The sequence below is a fragment of the Protopterus annectens genome, chromosome 5.part0 (genome assembly GCF_019279795.1).
Source record: "Protopterus annectens isolate FY-2018-M chromosome 5.part0, PAN1.0, whole genome shotgun sequence".
Lineage (NCBI taxonomy): Eukaryota > Metazoa > Chordata > Ceratodontiformes > Protopteridae > Protopterus > Protopterus annectens.
Genome location: NC_056735.1, coordinates 1,275,559,613 through 1,275,573,141, shown reverse-complemented (window position 1 = coordinate 1,275,573,141; position 13,529 = coordinate 1,275,559,613). Strand labels below are relative to the sequence as shown.

Sequence of the window (13,529 nt, the reverse complement as noted above, 5' to 3'; positions counted from 1 at the left end):
TTAAATATAGTTACTATCCATTAATTTCCTAAAATATTTAAGATGTAATTAATATATGGAATAGGAACAGGAAAAGTTTTATTATTTATACAAAAACCCTTAATAATGTAATAAATTTTATTAATGTTTGAACTACATATTGTATTTGTTTCAACTATATTACTTGAAAATAAAAGTTCTTCATGCAGTGACTTCTAATTTGAAGTACATGATGAATTTAGCCAGTGATATATTATATTTAAAATTGTGGATTTAGCATATAAAGCTATATTAGGAAACCCAATTCCACCTTCTACCCATATTTAACATGCCAATCAATTTCTGTTCTTGGTTTTTGAGGATTCCACAAACACTTAATATAGAATTTAATTGTCTAATAATTTTATTGGATGGCATTAAGATTAGTGACTGTATGTAATATAATACTTTTGGTAGAATAACCATTTTTATTAAGGCAAGGCTATCTTCCAGGATACATTATGTTCCACTTTTCTATTAATTTTATTAACAAATTTAGTAATATTTTATAATTAGTGTGTGTCGCGTCTTTCCAGGTATTTTTATAGTGATTTCAAAATATTTAAGGTATTTTCTCAGTTGAATTCCTTAGAATTTCTTAAAAAGGTATTTAATTTTTTATTAATAATATTTCTGTTTTACTGTGATTAAAACTTAAATTTCAGATCCTTTAAAAGTGTTTTATTGAATTAATGATGTGCTCTAATGAAGACTCAATATCACCAAGAGTTAGTGGGATATTGTCTATGAATAACTGCATTTTGGAATTATACTTAATGTTTATGGAAAAACCCTTTATCTATTTGATTTGATAGATGTTGCAAAAGGTTCTAATGATACAGCAAACAATAAAGGAGACAAAGGGCATCTTTGTTTTGTTCCTTTAAATATTTTGAAAGAATTAGATATGAATGAAACAATTTTAACATAAGATGAGTTATTATACAATTTCATTATCAAATCTATAAAATCCAATGAAAAGTTATATTAAGTACTTTGCATAAGTAATCCCAATTAATTGAATCAAAAGCTTTGCTTAGGTTTAAGCGTATAATCTAAAGTTCTTTCATACTTTTGTTAGCAACATCCATCGGAGATACAAGTTTAATAGTATTATCTTGACCTGTCCTACACAGAATAAATCCAGTTTGGTCCTCTTCAACTAATTTTGGCATTGTGTTATTTAATCTCTTCACCTATTGACATGCATATTTTATAATCAACATTGAGAAGAGAAATTGAATGATAAGATGAGCAAAGTTTTGGGTATTTTCCTTCTTTCAAAATAGGAGATATTATTTCCAAGAAAGAGGCAGGTTTAATATACTTTTGATCTTTTAAATACTTTTAAAAGAGTTTTTAGAATACTATTAGGAATTAATTTATGTATCTCAGATAATATGCTATCCAAACCTGGGGCCTTGTTTTTTTAATTTTTAATTTGCTGTTTCAATTCACTTAATGAAACAGATTTATTTAAAATAATATTCTGTTCATCTGTTAATTTATGCTTTATATTATCTCGTAAAAATATCAGTTAATTTGTCATTATCAAGTATTAACTTACTATTATTAATTAGTCTGTAATGTTTTCTAAAATGTTCTAGAATGCCTTTTAAATCTGTGGCTCTTCTGGTTTTATCATTAGTTTTGTATATAATCTTATTTATCTGATTTATAGTACCTGTTCTTTTAGATTTTATGGCTAATTTGTGTAAATTTCTGAGGTTAATAGAATAAGACTGAATCTTCATTTTTTTCCATATTTATTGACACTTTATGATTCAATATTTCTAAGTAATTTTGATTTAGATCTTTCAGTTCAATGTTTACTTTGTTATTGTCAGGTTTGAGATTATCAGTTTTTAGCTGTATTTCAATTAATTCCCTGTTCCATTTTTTTTCTTTTACAGAGATACCAATTCTTGACTCTACCATATAAATATGCTTTTAGGGTATCTCATAATTTAGCATCAGTAACTTCTTTATTACTATTAAATTCCATAAACAAATGTACTTCTTTTAATAGCCAATCTTTACATCCTTTAATTTGTATTATATAAGCAGGAATTCTTTAACAATAAATTAAATTATTAGATTTTATATTAAAGTCAAAGGAAATAGCACTGTGATTTGACAATGGGTATGAAATTATTTGTACTTCATCAATTTTAAAATACAGTCTATTAGATGTAAAGACTTTTTCAATATTTGTTTGTGTACCAAATATGTATGGGTAATGAGTATAATTAAGGGCATTAGCCAATTTTAAATCATATATATCTTGTAAATTCATTATATTTGTAAAATGCTTTAATTGTTTGGTGGCAGCAGTTGTCTTTATTTTTTTAACTTTAGTAGCATCTCTTTCTGATATGATGCAATTAAAATCACCGGCTGGTAAAATTTCTCCTTTTGCATATATATTTATGACATCTAAATATCTTTTTTGCTGTTTTAGATCCAGTGCTGGGATTCATATTTACAAATGTATAAAACATTTTATTTATCTCAGTAGCCACCAATACCATCATGCCATTTCTGAGTAAGTATCTACAACTCTAGGCATAATCAGGGATTTCACAATTGTGCTTCTTCTTTTTGAACTATAATGAGAGTCTATTAGTATGGAATAATCTTTGAATAATAGCTTTTCCAAGTCTTTTTTTTTAAATAAATATGTTTATTTTAAAAAAAAAAAAAACTAGACTGATTCATTTATTTTAAGATATCTGAGTAGACAACCACTGTTCATGGGATTATTAAGGCCATTAACATTTAATGAAATACATTTATAAGTTGACATTTTTGAAAACAAGAGACACAAAAAACAACTTGAGGGTACAGCTGAGTACAGAAGAAAACTGTAGAAAATATGAATAAATGTACTCAGTTTACACAACCAAAAAACTTTAATATAAAAATAAAAAACATAGAGTAAGCGCTTTCATGACCACAAACTGTCGCTTCATCAGACAACTGGCAGTTAAAAGTATATCCTTATATACATTAATTACATCACTGATTAATTAATCAATTAAGATAATAAGGATATAGTGAAGGCTTTTTAAAAGAAGTCCAAGGAAAGAAGTGAATTCCGCTAAAAAACACTCAGCAGAACAAAAGCAGTGTAAATATTAGAAGAGTGTTGCACCACAGATATTAGTGTTTCGTTTAAATTTTTAAGCTTACTAAACAACCAAAATGACGAAAAAGCAGCTTCAAAGCAGCAGCTTCAATAACAGCCTTTTGCCATATTAAATCCACAATATATAAAACATAAAGCTTTGCTATTGTAAAAATCAAATGGCGTTATAATTCCACAGCTTTAAAACATGTAGAACTCATAAAAACAGAAAAAAAACAAACATAAAATTGAAGAACCCTACAGGTTTAGTAAGCTTGAAAATTTAAACGAAACACTAATATCTGTGGTGCAACACTCTTCTAATATTTACACAGCTTTTTAAAAGAACACTGATCAACTGTTAAAAAAGTAAAAAAGTTATATAAACAACTTTTAAAAAATTAAAAACATGCTGTTCTATTCTTCAATTAATTTTTAATGTTTGAGACATCTGAGTTTTAGGAAAGGTTTCACAGAAAAAGCACCATTGAGGCCATGAAATCTCTCTGCATTAAGTAGGAGAATCCACTTTTGTTTAGCTGCCTCAGTGATGCTATCAGTATCTCCTCCTCGGGGATTAGCATCTATGACTTGAATGACAAAAAACCTAAAAGTGTGTGAGGAATCTGTTTGCATAACATGGTTGGCTAATGCATTACTTTCTTTCTGATTTCTTATCAGAAGCAGCTTGAGGAGCTTAACAAGGAAAGGCAAGCTTCAGAGAAACAACAGTATCGAACGGAACCCCCAGTCAGTGAAAAGGCACCGCTACTAAACACAGGTTTGATTTTTAATATCTCTTTCTTTGAGTTAACAACAGAACATACTCCGTTATTAAATAAAGGTCTTTCCTTTATTCCTGCTAAGTCTGCGGATCATGCTGAAATGCTTAAGGACCTCAGACCATTAGGTGGAAAGTTATCATTAAAGGGCATGTTCAATAACAACATAAATGATGCCTTTAGTTATAAAAAACCTAGCATGTTTGTTCCCATTATGAATGCTGTCATTCAAACTTTTATTTATGTCTGTGAAACTGAATTTCGGACTTTATTTGAAACAGGCACTAGAGCTACTTTTTGTAATATGACCAGTCAAGATTTTGATACTCTCCATGAACTTAAGAATATGCACTCTATTAACATTAAACCTGCAGACAAGGGTGGTGGAATTGTTGTTCTCGATAAAGATTTATATTTGAACCAAATGAAAGTGCTACTGCAAGATGCTGTTAATTATCAGTGTATATCTAAGTGAATTGTCACTGGCATTACAGAAAAAGTTTCCTTCTTAATTTTTGACCTGCTTATGACAGGGTTAATTAATGAAGACTTGTTTAAGTACTTTAATCCAGTGAATCCTATAGTTCCCCAAAGTTATGGTTTACCTAAGATACACAAAAATAGGTCCCTAGCATCTATGAGACCTATTGTATCTGGTAGAGGTTGGTGCACCGAACCTCTATCCATTTATGTGGAAAACAATCTGCACACATTCCTAGATGGTTGCTATACTATTCTAAAAGATTCTAAAACTTTTTTTACAAAGACTGCATAATAGACTATCTACTTTAGACAGTGACTATATTTTTGTCACACTAGATATAGAGTCTTTATTTACATCTATCCCAAATGAATGGGGTGTTGATATGATTAGATCTTTTTTTAACTCTGAACAGATGTTTTGATGATAATCAGGTCAGAACTATTTGTACTCTATTAGAAATTATATTAGAGAATAATGTTTTTATTTTTGAAAATGACTTTTACCTGCAGAAAGTTGGTGTGGCTATGGGCACTGCTTATGCCAACAGCTACGCCAACTTGGTTCTAACACAGTGGGAACAGACAACACTTTTGTCAACAGTTAATGTTTTTTATGAACACATTCTATGGTATGTACACTTTGTAGACAATATTTTTCTGCTTTGGGGAGGTGATATTGAAGAACTTGAAAAATTGATTGACTATATGCATAAGATGACTGACTTTCTGAAATTCAGTTTTAAGTACTCTCACAATGAAATTGAGTTTTTAGATGTGTGTTTGAAGAAATCTGACGTGAATCGTGTAAGTAGTAGCATACACAAAAAAACACATTTTACACACATCCCTCTAGGCATTTTACTATTAGAATTATTTTTTATGCCGATTGTCATACTACAAATATAGTATATTTTGCCTACTGCAGAGAGTGTCATGCATTTTATGCAGGGAAAACCAACAGGTTATTAAAGTACGGGATTCTGGAACACATCAGGGACATCAGAAATCTGAAAGAAAGTAATGCATTAGCCAACCATGTTATGCAAACAGATTCCTCACACACTTTTAGGTTTTTTGTCATTCAAGTCACAGATGCTAATCCCCGAGGAGGAGGAGATATTGATAGCATCACTGAGGCAGCTGGACAGAAGTAGACTCTCCTACTTAATGCAGAGAGATTTCCTGGCCTCAATGGTGCTTTTTCTGTGAAACCTTTCCTAAAACTCAGACGTCTCAGACATTAAAAATGAATTGAAGAATAGAATAGTATGTATTTAATTTTTTAAAAGTTGTTTATATAACTTTTTTACATTTTTATCAGCTGATCAGTGTTCTTTTAAAGAGCCTTCACTATATCCTTATATCAGATTATTAATTCATTAATCAATGATGTAATTAATGTCGTATATAAGGATATACTTTTAACTGCCAGTAGTTTGATGAAGAGACAGTTTGTGGTTGTGAAAGCGCTTACTCTATGTTTTTTATTTTTATATTAAAGTTTTTTGGTTGTGTAAGCTGAGTACATTTATTCATATTTTTGAAAACAAACCTTTGTACGAACATTATGTTATGCGAGATCCCAGAACACAGCTCCTCAAAGTGAAAAGTTTATTCAATGAGAAATGAAACCACCATTAACGCCTTTAAAATCATAAAACAAACAGCGTTTTCATCAAATTAATCGACTTCATCAGATGACCAGTACACTTGCAACTCATCTTTTTATAATAACATCTATTAACTCATTTAATCAATTAATCAATTAAAAACAAATTCTTTTTCTTGACTGTCCAATAAAAACATGTTACAAAAAGTTAAAATGTAAGATGAAATGACATAAAGAAACACTTTAAAAAATGCTTTAAAAAATGCATGTTATGCTTGAAATTCAAGAGTTTTTACACAAATGGAATATTTATTTCATCTATCTTACTATTTACCAAGAATTGATTATTAGGAATCTTTTCTTGAATAAATTAATATTTAATCTGTACATTTATAAGCTATAAAAACTCTATTTAGATATTGATTATTATAAATCATGTTTAAAAATCTTGTATATATGACAATATTTAAAATGAATATATATAGGACATGAACTCAATTCAGTCTTAAAAGGGGGAAATGCATATAGTATGTATCCATGAAGAAATATATATAAAATGTGCATATTTAGTGACATCTGGTGGTGGAATACCATTATTACATCCTTTTCCTATAATTTAGCTGCTCTTAATCTAAGTAGTGGCAGTATAGAAATTTTATCATTTAACCCTGGAAATTTGTCTGAATTCAAGGTCAACTGCCACCACAACTCTCTATATTCCACTCTGTCCTCCCAAGGGCCACCCCTGATGTCTTTTTTAACTTGTTCAATTATTAAAAAATTGTATTTATATTCCCTACATGTTTTACTGTGTTTTTCATAAAGAAACACTTTAAAAAATGCTTAATCATTTCTTGGTAAATAGTAAGATAGATGAAATAAATATTCCATTTGTGTAAAAACTCTTGAATTTCAAGCATAACATGCATTTTTTAAAGCATTTTTTAAAGTGTTTCTTTATGTCATTTCATCTTACATTTTAACTTTTTGTAACATGTTTTTATTGGACAGTCAAGAAAAAGAATTTGTTTTTAATTGATTAATTGATTAAATGAGTTAATAGATGTTATTATAAAAAGATGAGTTGCAAGTGTACTGGCCATCTGATGAAATCGATTAATTTGACGAAAACGCTGTTTGTTTTATGATTTTAAAGGCATTAATGGTGGTTTCATTTCTCATTGAATAAACTTTTCACTTTGAGGAGCTGTGTTCTGGGATCTCGCTTTGTGTTGCTGGCTTCGAGTTATTGTGGTTTTTGGCGTTTTGGCGTTATTTGGATTAATAGTAGCAGCGAGATGGAGGACACGCCTCCAAAGGAAGTGAGGAGCTCTGATGATGTGGGACAGACCCGTAAGCTCATCGGGCAGCTTACAGAGCTTATTAACATCCTCACACCGCTCAGTCTGTCCATTTTGGGAGCATCGAATAAACAAATCTGCCCTGGTAATTTGCGCAATAGTAATGAGGATATGAGGAACAACTGTCGCAACCAAGGGGAGCTTATTGGCGATAGAGGTGGCGTCGGCGACCCTGGAGATACTTTTCAACCAGAAAATACACCTAACATTTTACAAATCAGCAACCATGGAATTACGGGCAGTAATATGGAAGGAAGTAAAAATAAGAGCGTTCCGCCCCCACAAGGTACTGTGTTTTCTGACGATATTAACTATAAAAATACCAAAGACTGGCTAAGGTCTAAACCTCAGTTTAATTTCAACCTTAACCCTCAAGATACACAAAATGGACAGCGGAACTTTAGGGATGGTACCTACAAAAACAAACTGGAACATCTGAAAAATTTAATGTTTAAATTTAGATCATTAGAAATAGAGAATGAATATTTAAGGGAATGTATATCTAGGAATATTGTGCCTAAGGGCCTAAGAGTTTTTAAGTTTCCCAACAATGTTACATATGACACTGAGTACTATAAAGAGTTATTTGAAGTCTTTAACAATTGTGGTCTTGATGTACTTAGGTTAATTATAAAGGAAAATGGTAGAGTGCAGGAAGCTTTACATAAAGATATAGAAATTTTGGACCAGTACATACATAATGATTTACTTTTTGGAATACAGGATGAAAAGAGAAAGTATTATGACATAAGAAAGGACATTGACCAAAAATGTAATGTTATAATCAATAGAAAAATAAAAAAAAACTACAAAGGGATGTGAAAGAGTATGAAAATTTAACCTGTTACCCTAAGCCTCGAGGTTTTAGTTACCAACATAGTGATTATCAAAATTATCAAGATAGAAGGGATACCCTTGATATGGAGCCTTACCTGGGGGTACCAGATAATAGGGATGAACTATATCCTGAGTATGATAGGGAATATGACCAAACCTTTCCCCCTTTAAGGAGGTCAGAAAGGCTACTGAACAGACAGGCTCCTCAATATACAAATTTTCAGAGGAATGGAGGGAGAAGGGGGACGGGGAGATACTAAATACCCTCTCAACCCACCCTGTTCCAGATAATGATGATTCTAATGAGGGACTGATAGTAGCTGTAGGACAATGTCATACATGGGACAGTTTTTCCATTTACAACTTCAGTAAAATTACAATCAAAAAAGAACATTTTACCTTACTTTCCAAAGGTTTAAAATTTATTCCTTTTTGTAAAGGTGATGTTACTAAAATTATTTTGGATATAAACCTGTTTTTGAGGAAAGTGAACTTCAGTATTTCCCTTCCTAACCTGTATGTTGGCTCTAATGAGGGTTTGAAAAGGAAAACCACATACAATCCCCCACTTCACCCACAGTTAAAGAACCTGGAGAAAATCCTGGAAGGTGAAATTAGGAAATATAGTAATAGATGTAACAAGGAAGAGAATATAACTAAAAAAGAGAAAGAATTGTTATATGATATGAAACATAATCCTGACATAAGGGTCATGAAACCTGATAAGGGCGGAGGTATCGTCATTATGGATAACATGTTGTATGACAGTAAGATGTATTCCCTGTTATGGGAAGAGGATAGATATGTATCTGCATCTCTAAATGAGATTAATATTTCCTACAACAAGATTGATTTGGATCTTTTCGATATGTTGCAGGAAGAATTAATAGATCATAAAAGTTATCAATTTTTAAAAGTTGATAAACCTAGGATACCCACGATCTTTGGGATCCCAAAAATACATAAAAATAAGGAGGATCCCCCACTCCGCCCTATAGTATCAGCTGAAGGTTCCAAGACGCAAACATTAGCTAAATATGTTGATTCCAAATTAAAACCCATATGGATCAATAAAACCAGTATACTAAAGGATTCATGGGACCTACTAAAATGTCTCAATAAATGTAAGTGGCAGGACAATATTTTATTCATTACAATTGACGTTGTAGATTTATTTTCCTCCATCCCTCATTTGGAAGGCAAAGAAATGTTAGAGGAAATTGTATTTGAATATGAGAAAATGACACACAAAGACAAACTAGCAAGTCTATGGCTTATCGACCTTGTTCTAAAATATAATTACATCTATTTCAAAGGTGAGTTTTTCCAGCAGATCAAAGGTGTTGCTATGGGGGCAGCCTGTGCCCCCTCCTATGCAAACCTTGTATTAGCAAAATGGGAGGAACAATACAATATAAATTCCGAATACAAATCATCCTGGATTCTCTACAAAAGATTCCTGGATGATATTATAATTTTTTGGACAGCAGGGTTAGATAAATTAGATGAATTTATAAAATATATAAACAACACTACCTGTTTTTTAAAATTTACCCACAAAATATCTGAAAACAAAATGACATACTTGGATTTGGAAATGTATAAAGTGGGTAGTAAATTTGAAACCAAAATACGCAGGAAGGACACCTTTTGCAATTCCTATCTGCACTATCAAAGTGCTCATCCTAAACACTGTAAAAAAACATTGTTAAAGGACAGTTTGTCCGAGGGAGTAGGATGACTAGTTCGGATATGGACTTTAAGAATGAATGTGATTTATTAGAAAACATGTTCAAAGATAGAGGCTATCCTGTGTCATTTATCAGAGGAATTCGGAAAGAAGTGGAGAAAGGGCGAAAAGATAGATTTGCCCCCCTATATTGCAGTACAGGTACAGATGAAATAAGGGATGAAAGTGAAGGTGGTAAAGACTCAAATTATGAGAAACCCAGAAAGGGTGAGGATTTCACTCGGGCCTTGATCCTTGAATATAATGGGTTGAACAATGGAGTTAGAAAAATATTTTTTAGAGAATGGAATAGATTTACATGCTTAACAGATATAGAAGGCATGGACAATTTTCCTAAGAAGGTTATATACAAGAATTCCCGAAGTTTAGGTAATATTTTAGAAACTAAGTGTGGTAATAGGAAAAGCAATAATAAAATTAAAACAGGTACATATAAATGTGGACGTTGCAGACAGTGTTGTCATGTTTTAAACAAGGAAGGACTTTTCCTAGTGAGTAGGAATAAATGGATATATAGTCCTGATTATTTCAACTGTGAGTCCACAGGTATAATATATTTAGTGGTTTGTGAAAATTGTAACTCCTTCTATATAGGGAAGACGGAGAGAGCTCTCCAAAGAAGGATTTATGAACATATGTACGATATATTGAAGGGTAAAGAAAGCAATGCACTTTATAAACACAGTAAAACATGTAGGGAATATAAATACAAATTTTTAATAATTGAACAAGTTAAAAAAGACATCAGGGGTGGCCCTTGGGAAGACAGAGTGGAATATAGAGAGTTGTGGTGGCAGTTGACCTTGAATTCAGACAAATTTCCAGGGTTAAATGATAAAATTTCTATACTGCCACTACTTAGATTAAGAGCAGCTAAATTATAGGAAAAGGATGTAATAATGGTATTCCACCACCAGATGTCACTAAATATGCACATTTTATATATATTTCTTCATGGATACATACTATATGCATTTCCCCCTTTTAAGACTGAATTGAGTTCATGTCCTATATATATTCATTTTAAATATTGTCATATATACAAGATTTTTAAACATGATTTATAATAATCAATTAATATCTAAATAGAGTTTTTATAGCTTATAAATGTACAGATTAAATATTAATTTATTCAAGAAAAGATTCCTAATAATCAATTCTTGATAAATAGTAAGATAGATGAAATAAATATTCCATTTGTGTAAAAACTCTTGAATTTCAAGCATAACATGCATTTTTTAAAGCATTTTTTAAAGTGTTTCTTTATGTCATTTCATCTTACATTTTAACTTTTTGTAACATGTTTTTATTGGACAGTCAAGACAAACTTTGCCTTCCCTGCCCCCCGTAGAGGTGGTTACTGACTTGAAACTGTAGTTTTATTTTCCCTTTTGGGTCTATTCCTGCTTCTTTCCAGCCCCTGCTATCAAGCACGCTTTAACGTGCTTTAGCGCGATTTAGTGCGGAGTTGCCACTAGAGCAGCATCGGGCAGCGCCGGTTAAACAAGGTTAAACTCTTTCTGGCTCCAGAAAGTCTGTTCTTCAATTTTTCCCTTAGAACTGCTCTGTTAGGAACCTAAACAGTTTACACCTACACTAAAAAGTGCAGCACTTGTTCCAAATAGCTTTTTCTTCTCAAAAAGCTCAGCACTTGTCTTATAAGCATATCCCTTGTCTTATAAGCATTCTCTTTGCAGGTCAAGCACTCCTATATTATACAAATCTCTCACTAGCAAAACCCCCAGGAGTGCCCACTTCCCTGCTAAGCCCACTACTTTTCTGTCTCATACCAACTCATAATTCTTTCTAGCATGTCGAAGGGTCAGATGCTGGCGTACTCTCCTGCCCATTTGGTGAATCTGGGAATTCTGAGACAATGTTACAATTGCCTCATGTACACGGACAACCATCTCCTCCTCCCATGTAACACTAACACTTGTGAGAGATGCAGCTATTTAGCCAGACTGGAGGCTGAGCTCTCTCAACTCAGGACTGGCAAGACCAGGCAGGAGGAGAAGGCAACTACACACACCACAATACCAGTCTCACATAACTCAACCACACCACTGAATCAAACACATAAACACACTAAGACATACTCAGAGGCTCTGAGTAAAAATTTACCTAAACAGCAGAGGCCTCCAAAGCAGACACCCAAGCAACTGCAAACTCAATACACCACACAAACAACACATAAACAACAAAATCAGTGTGCAAAGCAGTCACTGCCCTTAAGGCCAAATACAACACCAAACATACTTGTCATAGGTGACTCCATAGTCAGACACACTGACGTCCCGCTCACCAGACTGAGTAAGGAGAAGGTCACAGTAAGCTGCCTGTCGGGCGCTAGAATCCGCCACATAACACAAGCACTCAGGTCTCTCAACAGCAGGTACAAGTACGACTCAGTCATTGTCCACGCTGGTGTCAACGACCTGAGACGTACCTCCTTGGACTACATGAAAAGAGACATTGAGGAGCTCTCTGATTATGTAGCCCAGGCAGGTATGACCCTGACCTTGAGCAGTATCCTACCTTCACCTAGAATGATGCCACAATACAGTGATAAGATGATCAGCTTTAATAATTGGCTTAAATTCTGGTGTCATTCAAAGGGGATCCAATGTCTGTCTGCCTGGGATGACATGCTGGACAAGCCACGCTGCTTAAGGGACGGCTTGCACCTGTCACCCCTAGGCTTCCGGATATTGGCAAAGGCTCTTGCCACCCCCATAGTGCCTTTTTTAGGCAAGGCTCAAATTCTAAACCTACCACCCTAGAACACAAAAAGTAAAAACTAAGGGTAATGCTGCTCAATGCCAGAAGTCTCAATCTCAAGATGCACGCACTCGAGGCACCATCCAGGTGCAATTAACCATAGGCAAGACTGCTCTGCAATTTGTAGCATGTTACAGGCCACCCTCTCAAACTCAGGAACCTCACATGGCCTTCCTGAAAACAATGGAGGGATAAATGTATCTCCAAACACCATCATACTAGGTGACTTCAACTACCCTAATATAGACTGGGAACACTACTCAAGCCCAAACACTCTAGCCCAAAGGTTCCTGGAGTTCATAAACTCAAATGCCATGGAACAACTAGTCACCATCCCCACAAGAGGAGAAAACATACTTGATCTCATCATCACGAACATGGGATCACAATGTTCAACACCGGAAGTATACCCCTCACTGGTGAGATCAGATCATAAACTAATCTCGCTGGAGGTCCTCATCCCGCCCCACCTGAAATAAAAAAGACCACAGTGAAAAACTTCTCAAAAGCCGACTTCACACTTCTAAAAACTAGTGTGGTCTCCTTTAAGGCCCCTGAGCCAGTGGTAAACATTACTCAAACCGCTGAATCACTTACAAATGCCTTCTACCAGCACCTACAGGACTGCATGGATCAGGCAATCCCAAACAAAACTAAGACTCTTTGTACCAAAGGCAAGCGTCCAGTCTGGTGGACCCCAGCCATAAACAAGCTCTACAACAAAAGGAGGAAGCTACTACAAGATAGAGCAAAATCCTTGAAAGGTAAGACACCTTTGATC

General features: G+C 33.4%; 1 protein-coding gene across 1 annotated transcript in view; it reads right to left on the bottom strand.

Moving 5' to 3' along the window:
- Positions 1 to 13,529, bottom strand: part of CD47 (CD47 molecule) — a 480,493-nt gene that overhangs the window by 285,591 nt on the left and 181,373 nt on the right. The window lies entirely within an intron of this gene.